Genomic DNA, 12,920 nt, shown 5'->3' on the forward strand with positions numbered 1-12,920 from the left:
CCGGTTTCAATGTCAACCCAAGCTCGTATTTGAACCCGGAATCAGGGCAAAAGCATTATCACTCTGTCACTTTGTTGCCAGAAGTGGATTTTTTTTTTTTTTTTGTTAATATTTTACTGTTACATCTGACAGGATTTCACATTTTCTGTAGCCCGCCTTTAGTACGTTGAACTGCCAGACAGAGAAATTAATACCCTGAGTGACTGTATTTTAATTAAGCAATTTCATGCAAATTACAAATTTTAGATTGCCAAATAATATATTGCACAAAAATTGTAGGCTGGCTGATCTGATATGCATGGAGTATTACTCTTCCAGGCGCTGTGCATACATGGGAAAATGAACAAAAATGCTAATTTCCAATCTACTATGCAAACGGTAAAAGATGCCTATTTAGATACATATGCTTTCCTTAGGAAGGGTAAACAGTTCTTTAATTTAATATAGCTGACACTTGAAGATGTGTTTTTCCCTTTTACAAAGATAATTTTTGCATTGAACAAGTAAATGAGAATTCAAGTAGAAAACATCTTGTTAATGGCGACTAATAAAAACTAATATCGCATGCAATATAATGATATTAAACCTTGTAACTGGTACATAAAGCAAGATCATTCCTATTGTTGCTCTGCCAATGAACATCAAATATGCTCGCGTATTAAATACACACTGTCCGACCGGGGACACCGTTAACCCCGCGTGCGGCCGGTGGAACGGTTACCGAGTCGCTGCAGGGGACGGGAGCGGGAGGCACGAACGGGACACGCTTTGAGCAGCCCGAACGGGCAAACGCCCCTTCTCGGCCCTCGCCAACCAAGGCGAGAACCGGGGGAGGTCCCCCCCGCCCCCGCCGGCCCGGCGGCTGAGCGGCCATCCCGCACCCCTCTCCTACACACGGCTTCCCCCCCTCCTTCCCCCGGGCAAAGGCTGGCGAAGTCCCGCTAGCCCAAAGTTGGCGAGGCGAGATGCGGGCGGGCGCCTGGGGGGGGGGGGAGCCGGGGGGGGGTCTCGGCTGCCAAAGCCTCTCCGCGGCCGGGGCCGGCGGCACCGAGGTATCCACCCGCGGGAGAGCTCCTCTCCCGGTTCTGTCGCTCTCTCAGAGGGTGATCGGAGGAATAAGCAGCTGCGGTTCCACAAAGCCTCTTAAGATAAAACTTTGTAGGAGCCCCGGCATCCTCTCCTGAGCCTTTTATCACCGGGGCTACTCATTTGGGTAAAACCATCAGGGTTTGACCCTCATTTTTCCTTCTATTTTAGCGACTTGATTTCCCAGCACCACGAACAAACAGCAGCGTCTCTGTAGGAATCAGCTGAGGCTTCCCAGATGCGGTACACAATTAACCTGGTTGTAAATTTAGCAGTCCTAAGTACAGGACTTGCGATCGTATCTGGAAGTGGGGGGGGATATACTTGTAAGCGCTGAGCATCTTCGCCACATTCAGTAGCTAAACAGGCTGAATGCAACAGGACTAAAGTGTAGAGCACTGATCTGAATTTTAACCACGCTGTAGTTAACATTTTTCCCTCTTTATAATTTTTTGGGGGGGGCGGGGGAGGCGGAACAGGTTAATTAAAAACCTCACAAAAGAACAACATTTCAAAGTATAGATAGTTTATCTCTGGAACCAGTATATACTAAATGCCTTCTTTTTTTTCCCCTCAGGATGTAAACAGTGTGTTCAGGCTTTGTATAAGAGTCCAGTTGCTGATTTCACTGGAAACAGAGGATTGGTTGTTGGGGTAATGCATTATTCGCTGTTGGCTGGTTATATTTCACTTTACAAGACTTCTGCCGCTGTTGTTGCTAAGTTCTTCCAAATTTAAATCAGACATGGATTTAGGTTCTCTGAGATAGTTATTCATGTTCCATAATAAGAAGAGAACTATTTATTGTCATGTTCATACTCCAAAATTTATGTGCACATTGAAGACATCTGTGGATTTTTGTGCATAATTCAGTATAGAATTTGAGCACAATTTTTACATGAGAGTTCAGTGCAAGTGTCTGTGCGTCTTTAGTCATTTACAGCAAAGATGCAGTTCAGATTGCTGGAAGTAGGCAAAGTCCAGAGGCTCCAATATCAGAAAAGCATTTTTCCACCTTGCAGAACATCGGGTTAAGATATGTGAAGATCATCAGTAAACAGTTGCAGCAAAGCTGTGTTGTATTTTCAGTTACACTGACGGTGTTTCTCCATATTAGGCTGATGTTCCTGAAAGCAGCATTTGTTCCTGAATCATGACATACTCAAGCAAAATTTTTGGTCTTTATTGTCCAAGTGCAATTTCAGTACTGTGATTCATATACTCTCTCTGCTTGTAAAGCTGTAAAAATTAACCAGAGCTTTCTAAGCAGAATTTTCCATTGACATCATTGGAGAATCTGCTCAAAAACTGATGGTGTCATGTGGCCAATGGGAAGTAGGCTATGCATGAAGAGAAATATCTGCATAAACTATAGCATCTTCTTTAAAAAAAAGAACAACCAACAAACAATTTTGCTCTAATTAAGCACTAGTCAAACAGTGCCTTGCAAATAATATAATCAAAATATTTTGTCAATTTTCTTCAGAAAATAGCCAATAGTAAGTTTTTCTGTTTGTTTGTTTTTTAATCGATAAAACGGTTTAATTTTTGGTCAAATAACATTCTGGGAATTTCTCCACCAGCTGTCAAGCAGCTTGCTGGAATGGTTTCTGTTTCATTATTCAACCAGCTTGAGGGCTTTCACTCTTGTGGTGTTTGGCAGGGCAAATATTTTCAATACCTGCAACTGACCATCTTATTAACTGTGAAAAATTTCACTTGAACAATAAACAGTGTTCTGCCAAAGAATCGTAGCAACTTATTCCAAAGTACATTACTCAATCAAAAATCTTGGGCAACACTTATATGACCTTTGCCTGCTTTCAAAATGCAACATTAATGCATCGTTTTTTTTCCTCCAGAATTCTCCATTGAGTAATATGGGTTGGTTTTTAAGAGATAACCCAAGAGTTTCAGCAAAACAGTTATTATACTTGGGATAATGATATTCAAAGGGACTCACTTTGCAACCTTTACACACACGAGCGGTTAACTCTTACTTACATAAGGACAACAAGGACTACTTGTATGTATAAGGGTTGCAGGGTCAGACTCAAAGGCCCCCAGTACAACAAAGCATTTAAGTGTAGGAAATACTTTGGTCTTTTGCTGTATAGGGCTGGAGTGTTGAGCTGGGGCCACAGCTGACGTGGTGGCTGATGTTCCTGGAGTTAAAGGGTTTTGTAGGAGCTGTACTTTATGTTTTCAATACGAAATTAGGAAAATATTTGGAAAAAGGCGCGAGAAACAAAGAGGTAGAAATGTATGCAAAGGTGAATACAGGGTAGTAATGTGGACATTACTTCCAGATCTTTCAGGTAGACTTCTCCAGCTCAAGGAAAGCTAACAATGAGGCGAGGCTTTTTGTGCAGCTCATATATGCCGGGATTTCTCACAATGGAATTTTTACAATTGACAATGTTTTCACAAAGTTTTTCACAGAAATTAATTTGTTTGTCAAAACTTTCTCTTGGAAAGCATCTTAGCTTCAGGGGTTTTCAGGACTGAAACAGAGAGAGCTTTTCATCATAACACCCCGCTATAGGCAGACCAGGGCACCATCTGATCCACCTGTGGAAGCTGAACTTTGATCTATCACATTTGAGACAGGCGCCCTAACCACCATTGACTAGGTTGTGCTGCACCCTCTTTTTTTTTTTTTTTAATGGGAAACAACTTAGTTTTATTTTCATGGGGACTAAAAAAAAAAGTTTCAGAAAAATTAAATGTTTCATGCAGAGGAATTCCTACTTTCCTGCCAGCCCTTCCTATATGACTTGGAAATCTGAAGGAACTTCATAGTTACACAAAAGATTCTCAGAAGAGCAAGATTTAGCCCCTGTGAAACTGGCAAAATATTTTGCAAATGCTTTCCATTTGAATGATTGAGTTGCTCAAAGTTTAATAAATTGGGACGTAGCTTTTACCAAAAAAAAATAAATATTAAAAGACAGGAGCATTAATTTGTCCTATATTAGATAAACACAATTTGCACCATTAGGTCAGTATTTCCATTCCAAATCTGTTATCCGGGGATGTATAATTTAGACATAAACGTTCATTCAGAACTGCAGTAAGGCGTAGGAATGTATCAAACTTGAACGTAGCCTTGGATAATTTTTAAAAGACAGAAAGGCTAGCAAAAAAGGCAATTAATTTTTGTACACATTTCAATTGAAAAAGTAACTCCCACTGTTTAGGCAGATAACCTACATTGTTGAAGAGCACGCTGGTGGCACCTAAGTAGAAAACCAAATACGAAATAACTTTTTCATCTCCTGTAGAGATTCAGACTGACGTATATTTACTGTGTTAAAAAAGCAAATATTTATACAGTCATTTTTAGCATAGATTTTGGATAAAATTCAGTTGTGGTGAAAGTTATTGCATCCCTTAATGACGTCAATAGAGAGACGATTCTGCTTGCCGTGCCTTTTATATCTGTGTTTAGGAGATAGACAAACACAGCGCAATAGTGTTAGGGACATTACTACAAACAACTAGGGGATAAGAAGCTCTCAGGAGCTGAGAATATTGTGCTATTGCTGGATGGAGAAAAACCAGTGTGTGCCCCGCTAGCTCAAAGCATGTCTTTAATCATGCGTCGGAACACGGAAAGAAACTTCTTCCTGGAACACTTAGCTGGAAACATGGTAAACAGCACCGGCTATTGCCATTGTTTCCAAAATACAGGACAGCGAGTGGGAGAGTGGTTCAGCCTTAGGAAGCCCAGTAGCATCCTCTTGGCACTAGAAGCTCTCCCTTATTACGTTAAGGGCAGAGTTTCTGAGACTGGAGAGCTGCCCGGTGTGGTTCCTGCTGGGCATCCCTCCACTCTGGGGAAGTGAAACGCGATCCCCAAGGATGACAGCATTCCTCCAAGTGGGTTACAAAAGCTGTCCTGCCTGCTTGGGCCATGAAATGGCTGGGAAGCCTTGGAAAGGATGCAAACCAGGGAGTAATAAAAGTCTGGCTGAGCTTCACATCTAGACGGTCAGGTAGGAGGGGACCCTCTGGAACTCACACTCAGAAGAAGGAAGAGACAGGGGACGACTGGATTTTTCCTCTCTCTGGTGCAATGACACGTTGCCAGTGGGTGCTACCTTTCTTGAAGTCAATAGACTTGTAGCCATCTGGCTGAAATACTGTAGAGTTTGGTTGTTGGTTTTTTTTTTTCACATTTACCGGCCCCTAGTCATTCTGAAGCATCAACATCATCTACTTCCGTTCAGCTACGCGTTACTTATCGAGCTAGGCCAACGCTGGAAATCACGTTCATGCAGATTTTCCTTCTTCTCTGATACCATCATTCAAAGTTCCACTCTGATGAAATGCTAATAACCGAACAGGCCTTCCACCAAAGACATGCATTCGTATGCATTTTGAGACATAATTCATGGCACTGCATGACGTTACCTTTACCACGAAGATGATTCACTGCTATGGGAAATAAATACCAGCGTTTAAAAAAATCTTTCCTGACTTGTTGAGAAGTAACTCCAGGCCCTGAAACTCCTTCACATCACACTGCACAAAAGGAGTCATTGTGTTAATGCTGTGACTATGGGTCCAGGTGAGAGGAGAAAAAAGAAAGACGGATTGTTGGGAAAAGGGTCTGTCTAACGTATAACACCTGCGCACGCAGGAGTCCCACACCTGCTAGCCCAGAGGTAGGTGACTGGGAGAGGAGCACGTACTTGGGCAGTGCAGAGAGAAGTCGGGGAAAAGTGGTCTGTGTGCAGCGAGTCCTGTGGCAAAGCAAGATGCCGATATCGGTATTATTACTGGTTAATGCACTTTCAGCTCCTCTGCAGATTCCAGGTAATTTCAATGGCATTGTCATAAGGGGACAGATCTGAGGTGTTCACATAAACAGCGGTGCAATGAGACCCGCTGTTCTAAGCCCATCCATAGTGCTCTTACAGATAGGATTTATTTTGCTGTTTCAACCTTTTCTCTGCTTTTCCGCTGTCGAAACGGAAAAAAAAAATGAGAAAAAGGAGAAGAAAACAACTGAAAAAGTACAAAAAGAAAGGAGGGAGGGAAGAAGGTAACCGCCTGCATTTTTTATTTTGTCTTTGCTGTTGAAAACAACAGCATTTGGCATCACACAGAACCTTTCAGTCATTACGTTATTCACTGTACGTGAAGTCTGCTTCAGTAAAATGTTTCAGATTAAAACGTCAATGTTTATGCTCAACTGGCCCCAGATCTATGGGTTTAGAAGTATTTTTCCATGGGCTCCTGCTCTCCACACATTCTTCATTCTGCATGGCTGCAAGCCATGCCTCATAAAGGTGAGAACGTGGCATAACTGCGCAGGCTTAAAACCACACTTCTTTGTGGTATGCTTTTCAGTCTCGTGTAAGGCCAAACGTATGGCCAAATTCTAGTCACTTTAGTTGGTTCGATGGGCTGGCACAACCCGAGTGGGGGAAATCCACAGAATTTGGACTTCAAATTAAAATATACATGTTTTCAAGCACGGTTTATGTTCACAAAAGCTGTAATAACGTGTTTCACCCATGCAGCTGACTTCAGCAGAAAGTTTATATTAAAAAAAAGAAAGTTTCAAGCCATTTCAAAGTCCAATCAGAGAATAACATATTATGATGGGTAACACGGTGGTGTTTCTGTATTCCTGTATACTAACACCTCATGTAATCATATAGTACTTGATGAAGTAAACTACTGCTCCTTATACTGCAGAGTACTGCTGCACCACCTCTTGCACGCAAAGTGAGATGTTACCAGAGCTACAGACTAAAAGCTTGAGTTACTCTTCACTATTCCTGTTGACATATGAGCAGCAGCCATTTTTGTGAAGAAACAAAAGAAAAAGATGCAGGATTTTTTAAGTGTGCCCAGTGAGTTTTTGAAACTTAGTAATCTGTTACAGTTTTGAAATGCTACATTATTTTATAGCCTTTTAAAATGCTCATTTTATTAGCAACGCCTTAAACGTCATCCTTTGTAAATGAATGGAATCAGTACCAGACAAAATGAGATTTCATATGAAATTTTAATTTCTCTTTTTATGTTTGAATCTACTTTGCTTTTTAGTTTTCCGGTTTCTGATAAATTTCTCCAATACTTTCCTCAAATTGGGGAATTAACATTAAAAAACTTTATATTTAATTAAATTATAATTAATTATTATTTAGAATTATAATATTATATATAATATATAACATTACATATTATATAACTGTATATAAATATATTATATAATATTTTTATAATGTAAATACATACTATATTGTATATAATAGATAAAATTTATAATCATATATTAAATAATTAATTATAATTAATTATTAGTTAGGACTGGGACCCAGTAATACCCTGTAAATATAATTTAAATAAAGCGATTGTTGCTCAAATGTAATTTTTATTTATTTCTTCTGAAATAGATGCTGGCCTATTTATTGTGGCTTTCAGTGCGAAACCTTTGCATAATCACAAAACAAAACAATATCTCTTTAAGATTAACTTGTGGTATGAATTGTTAAATTGTTGTTTCGGTTCGGTTTTAATTTGTACCCTTTTGGACACCTTTGCTGCAACTAGTTGGTTGCCACTTCTGTTTGTCCCAGTGAAAGCAGCAAAGGACCGGTAAGTGCAAACCAGACGAGGTTTGCTGTTGTACCTTCTCCTTACCTACGTACTGTTCATGTGTGCTTTCATAATTAAACTCAATCCTGTATCTCCTCTGTGTGAACCCTCCATTCTCGCTGAACCCATCTGCGCTACACGCACCAACAGCCCTTGGCTCAGTTTCCTTCGCTGCCCTCTGTGCTGCCTGGAAATGAGTGCTATTCTTTTGCGTTGCTTCCCGTGCCACATACGTCACTTCACAAATCCCACTGATCTGCCTTTCTGCTTCTTTTGCCAAGACACAGATTTTCCCATCTTTCTTTCACAGTTCACAGCATCACTGAAATCACTTCTCTGAAATACCTAGTCACGAACAGAGGATGACCAGCTTCTCTCTCGCTCTGCCCCCAGCCCCTCCTTGTCCCCTTCAACTGTGGTCTCTGAAGCAACGTCTGAGCTGAATGTGGAGATTTACATGGAGCCTTTGCTTCCATTCTTTACTAAAAATTCTTTTAGCTGAATGGAGTGACATCTCAGGACCTTTCTTTTGCTCCAGCTCCCATGAGTCCCAGACCTCTTGTGGGGGTAGGATCTCATTTTTGAGACTACAATGCACCTGCCTTTTCCTCTGAAAAATGGAAGAACCTGATTACCATTACGTTCATTCTGCTCAGTTTTCATAGTGCTCCCTTCATAACACTGCTGAAGAAAAGATAGAGGAAGGGACCTGCCGGAGGAAGCTTCTCCATGTTTATCTTCTCTCGCATTTTACCTGGCCTTGAATGATGAGAGCTGAACACCTTCTCCTTGTCTCCTCTCTCTCCTGGTCACTGCAGAACATCATGCTCTCTGTTGGGAAAAAGGGAAGCGATTTCCTCTAATGCTGCCTATGTTATGTCTACTCTGTAGAAAAAGAGGCCTTTGCTCTGTAATACTGCATAACAGCCCCTTCAATAAAGTATAAAAATCTGCAAACTTCCTAATCCTTGCACAAGCATTTAGCCATGAGGCTTTTACTGCTACTAATAGGAGTCCTTCAACTAAATCTCTACACCCTTCTGTAATAATCTACACAAGAAGTAATGTTCTGTAATACCATTCAATCTCTATTTTTATGTCATGCCACAGTCTAATATTCCTCAGTCCATGGCAAATATGCCTTCAGAAAATAGCCTGAGATGGGACAGAAAAAGATCCATGATCAAATGAGAATCACTCACTGAAACAGAATTCTTTCTAGCGAGTTGATAAACCAGACCATGAGGATATAAAAAGTGCAGGGATGGTTTGTGCCAGGCACAGTCTTTAGTTGGAAGATTTGGCTCTAAAAACCCATGAGGAAAAGAGCTCATTCTATGCACTGAGTGGAAAAAGTAAAGCCGAGACATTTCAAAGAAAATGGAAGTTACCTGAACTATACCCTTCATTTTCTTTGTGATCAAGTCCACCATTGGATGGCTGTAGAGCAAGCCCAAAAATGCCCAGGAAGGTGAAATGTTCAGCCGAAATCAGAGGAGGAGAAGTTTATAGGAAAGAAAAGGCACTGACCTGCAATCTTCCTTCAGTCTCGCAGAAGCTGTCTACATAGTAGCGGGCATTAGAGTGAGCTTAAAAACCAGCCTAGAGAGCAGGGTTTTTAATTCCAGGCTCTCCACAACTTTTCCTGTTTCATCTGGGATACAAGAAGCAAGATGACATATGTTCTGAAGTAATTGGCTGAGGGTTTCGTAGAAGGTCTTTTGCAATTGAACTTCTGAGAGGAGAAGAGAGAGATGCAGTCCGAGGCTGCTGACCAACACAGAGAATGGAAAAATCTGTCATAGGGAGGTACACAGGTTTGGTACGCATTCTGCTGAGGTGAGATACAACAGCAGTCATCAACAGGCCTAACTATCAGGAGTTCAGCATCCCATTAGCACTGGTAGGTGTGGAGTGACTGCCTGTATCACGTGCCATTGCTGAAGCCACAGAGCTGGGAAGCCCTTTCTACCCATTGTCCACTTACGCTGGGGCTTTCCCGTGACCGGGTAAAACATAGGTAAAAAAAAATAATAGATTACAAGAAACTTATAAATCAGTAAACTGGCTTTTGCTGGACATTGAACTGCCTATGAGAGGCAACCACTCTCAGGAGGCAGAGGAAGAGTCTCCACATTGTACTAATTCATGGAACAGCAAACATGGAATTAGAGCAATAAAATTAAACAATATTAAAGTACAGCAAATGCTGATCAACAAACATCTGTGGAGAACGGTTCTTGGCAAACTGATTTGATGTCTTTATAAGTTTGCTTGAGAACACTAATAATTTCGATAGATGCAGGTTTGAATAAGATATTTGACTTATCTACGCAGTGTCCTGAGACTTTCTAAAGTTACAAGCAAAAGCCTAGATGTCAAAAAGTAATAATACCAAACCCTAACGAATGGTAAAAATTGCATAGGGTAGGTCACTGTTACAAAATAAAAAACTACATTGCTTAATTGCTCAGATAAATAAAAAGTATGTTTGGAAATGGCTAAATAGGAAGTCATACACATGAGAAAAATGCAGATCAAACTTAGAGAATGAGAAACCTCTCCAAAAGAAAAAAATGACTATGAAGATTTGCCTCATACTGGATCTGCATCCTGGAGCTCTCAGGTTGCTATATTTTCTTTTACAGGGTTAATAAAATCCTCATTTACGTATGTTGTAACTTAAGAAACAAGAGAAAAGAAGTTATTTTTTCTTAATATATCACAACTATTTAAATATTTGTCCAGTTCAACTTTGTAAAATTAAGTAAATCCATTGAAAAGTTATAGAGGTTTTAGGGAAAAGCCTGGAAAATGAGATTGAAAAATGTATGTTCCAGTGCAATATTCAAGGCTTGGTCTACTTAATTTATCAAGAGATAACTTAATCACAGTCCTTAAATACCTACATAGGAAACAGAAATTTCATAATAAGATGGCTCTTCAATCGAGCTAACTAAAGTGTAATAAGATCCAATAGGTGGAAATCAAAGCTTGACAAATTTAGGCTAAAACTTAGGCACATTTTTTTGACAGCAGGGGTAATGAGCCACTAGAACAATGTACCGAAGACTACTATGCATTCTTTGAGGATTTTTTCAATAAAGTTGCATTTTTTTACGGATTTGCTCTATTTCACGCAGGTTTTATTTCAGAAAAGTCCACCAGCTTTTTTTAAACAGGAGGTCGGCCTGTGTGATCAAACCTTTCCCCATGAGCTCTACACTCTGTAGAACTCACCATAAAGAACTTAGTGCCCAAATGTTTGGGCATTTTAAAAAAATTTAGTCTTTCAGAACTGGCAATGATAGCTGCAGATTGTACGTAGACTTTCTGACTCACATAAGTTCAAATGAAATGGTTCAATAGGCAGTTATGGAGTAGCTGCCCCAAATCACTTGACATACAACAAAACAGCATAACAATGCAGGTTTTCATTATTTGAGTGCCATGAGTAGTGGATATACTGAAAGCAGACGAGCAAGCCGAGTAAATGCTTCTTTACTGATAGCAAAATCTAGTGTGGAAGTTCAACAGATGAATATCTATGTGATTATGCTCTGGGCTTAGGGGCTACTATCAGGACTCTCCAAAATTATATAGAAGCCCAGGCCATTAAAAAGAAGCATATTACGAAGCACCCAAAGAATTATGTAATTTTGCTTAATGGTAAAACCTGGATTTCTGCTGATGAAGCCAGATGAGCTCCAAAATAGCAGTTAGATGCTCAAAGCCACAATTTGAGCAAATTCAGAAAATTAAGAAAATGATCTCCAAAACCTGTCCACCTAACTGGTATCAGATCTGAGAGGTTGCAAGTATCTACACAAGTATACTACATTAAGTATGAGGAATTCTGCTAGTTTCAAGAGCGTTGCCATCCTCAGATGGACCATAACAGCTAGGTAACTGTCCCACCTTTTAGGCCATTTGTGTTGAAGAATCTTATCTAAAGTTTATACTATGGTTTGCAGGAGTTGTGGGTTTAGTTGCCTTGAATCAGAGAATCCATCTCCGGTTACCCACCTCTTAGATGGCTGCTCTAACAACCAGGCTATTGTACAAAAGATAATTTATTTTTCCAAAGAATTGAACATGTCTGTCACATATAACTGAAGGGCTGACCTGGTTCCAAAATTACAATGGGCACATCTGGCATGTGAATATCAGCCATACAGAAACTCTTTATTTGTGGACAAAGACACCGTCTTGAGCAGCCCCTTGTTTGATATTTCATATTAGGTAGCAAATTAATATTTCCCATACCCACACCTCCTCTACCCTAACTGGGTGTGCAGTATATCACGCATCCCAGAGGTGAGTACCAAACTCCTCATTTGACACAAGGAAACTGAATGTCACATCCCGTATGTCCCAACTGGGCTCTGGCACCAGAGATCATAGGTGATGAGATGGGTTAGGGCATGGCAAGTCAAGCTGGGCAGCCAGGACTGCCTCGAGAGAGTGAGGAAGGAAAGAGAAAACACTTGTTGGAATGTATCACAAAGTGATCTACATTAAAAAAAACAAACAAGCGAACAAAAAAGCAAACAAGAAAAAAACCTCACACACCTTTTTTTCCTTTTTTCCTAGGTTATTTTTATCTTGGGTTGTCTATTCCCCATCCAGTTCACCACATCATGAGTGAGGGGTTAAGGGCTTCCTAAACTGGTCTTCTAGCACGGCTTCTGAAAGAGAATCACACAAAACTATTCTGTAAGTGGAAGATGAGCTTACCAGCAGTCTCCCATACATTCAACTCTGGTTTAAAAAACTCCATCAGATCAAAAGAATAATGGTGAAGCAATTTTTCCAAATCATGCCAAGTCAAGAGCAAGATTCTAGCAATGAATACGGAAATCAGACTAATGTCATGTTGATAAAAAAAAGGGAAAAGGCAGAGGAAATTAGGCAAAAAAGGATATGATTTCTAGGAAATTATGGGAAATTCTGGACATTCTTATAAATCTAACCTAAGACATAATAAAAAAACAAAACAAACAAAAAAAAAAAACCAAAAACCCACAACTTTAAATTTCCCATGAAGACAGGAAAAATTCACAGCTGAGGGAAAAGGCAAGACTCAAGAACAAAGGAAGCCATAAGTTAGTTTAACTGCCTACTTTGGCAGTTCCAATGAGGAACTGTAGTTCCAAGTGAGGATTGAGAAGAAAAAAAAAAAAATTGGAAAAAGTTATAATTTAATCAGTTTAGTAAAC

The sequence above is a fragment of the Vanellus vanellus genome, assembly GCF_965231255.1.
Source record: "Vanellus vanellus genome assembly, chromosome: 1".
Lineage (NCBI taxonomy): Eukaryota > Metazoa > Chordata > Aves > Charadriiformes > Charadriidae > Vanellus > Vanellus vanellus.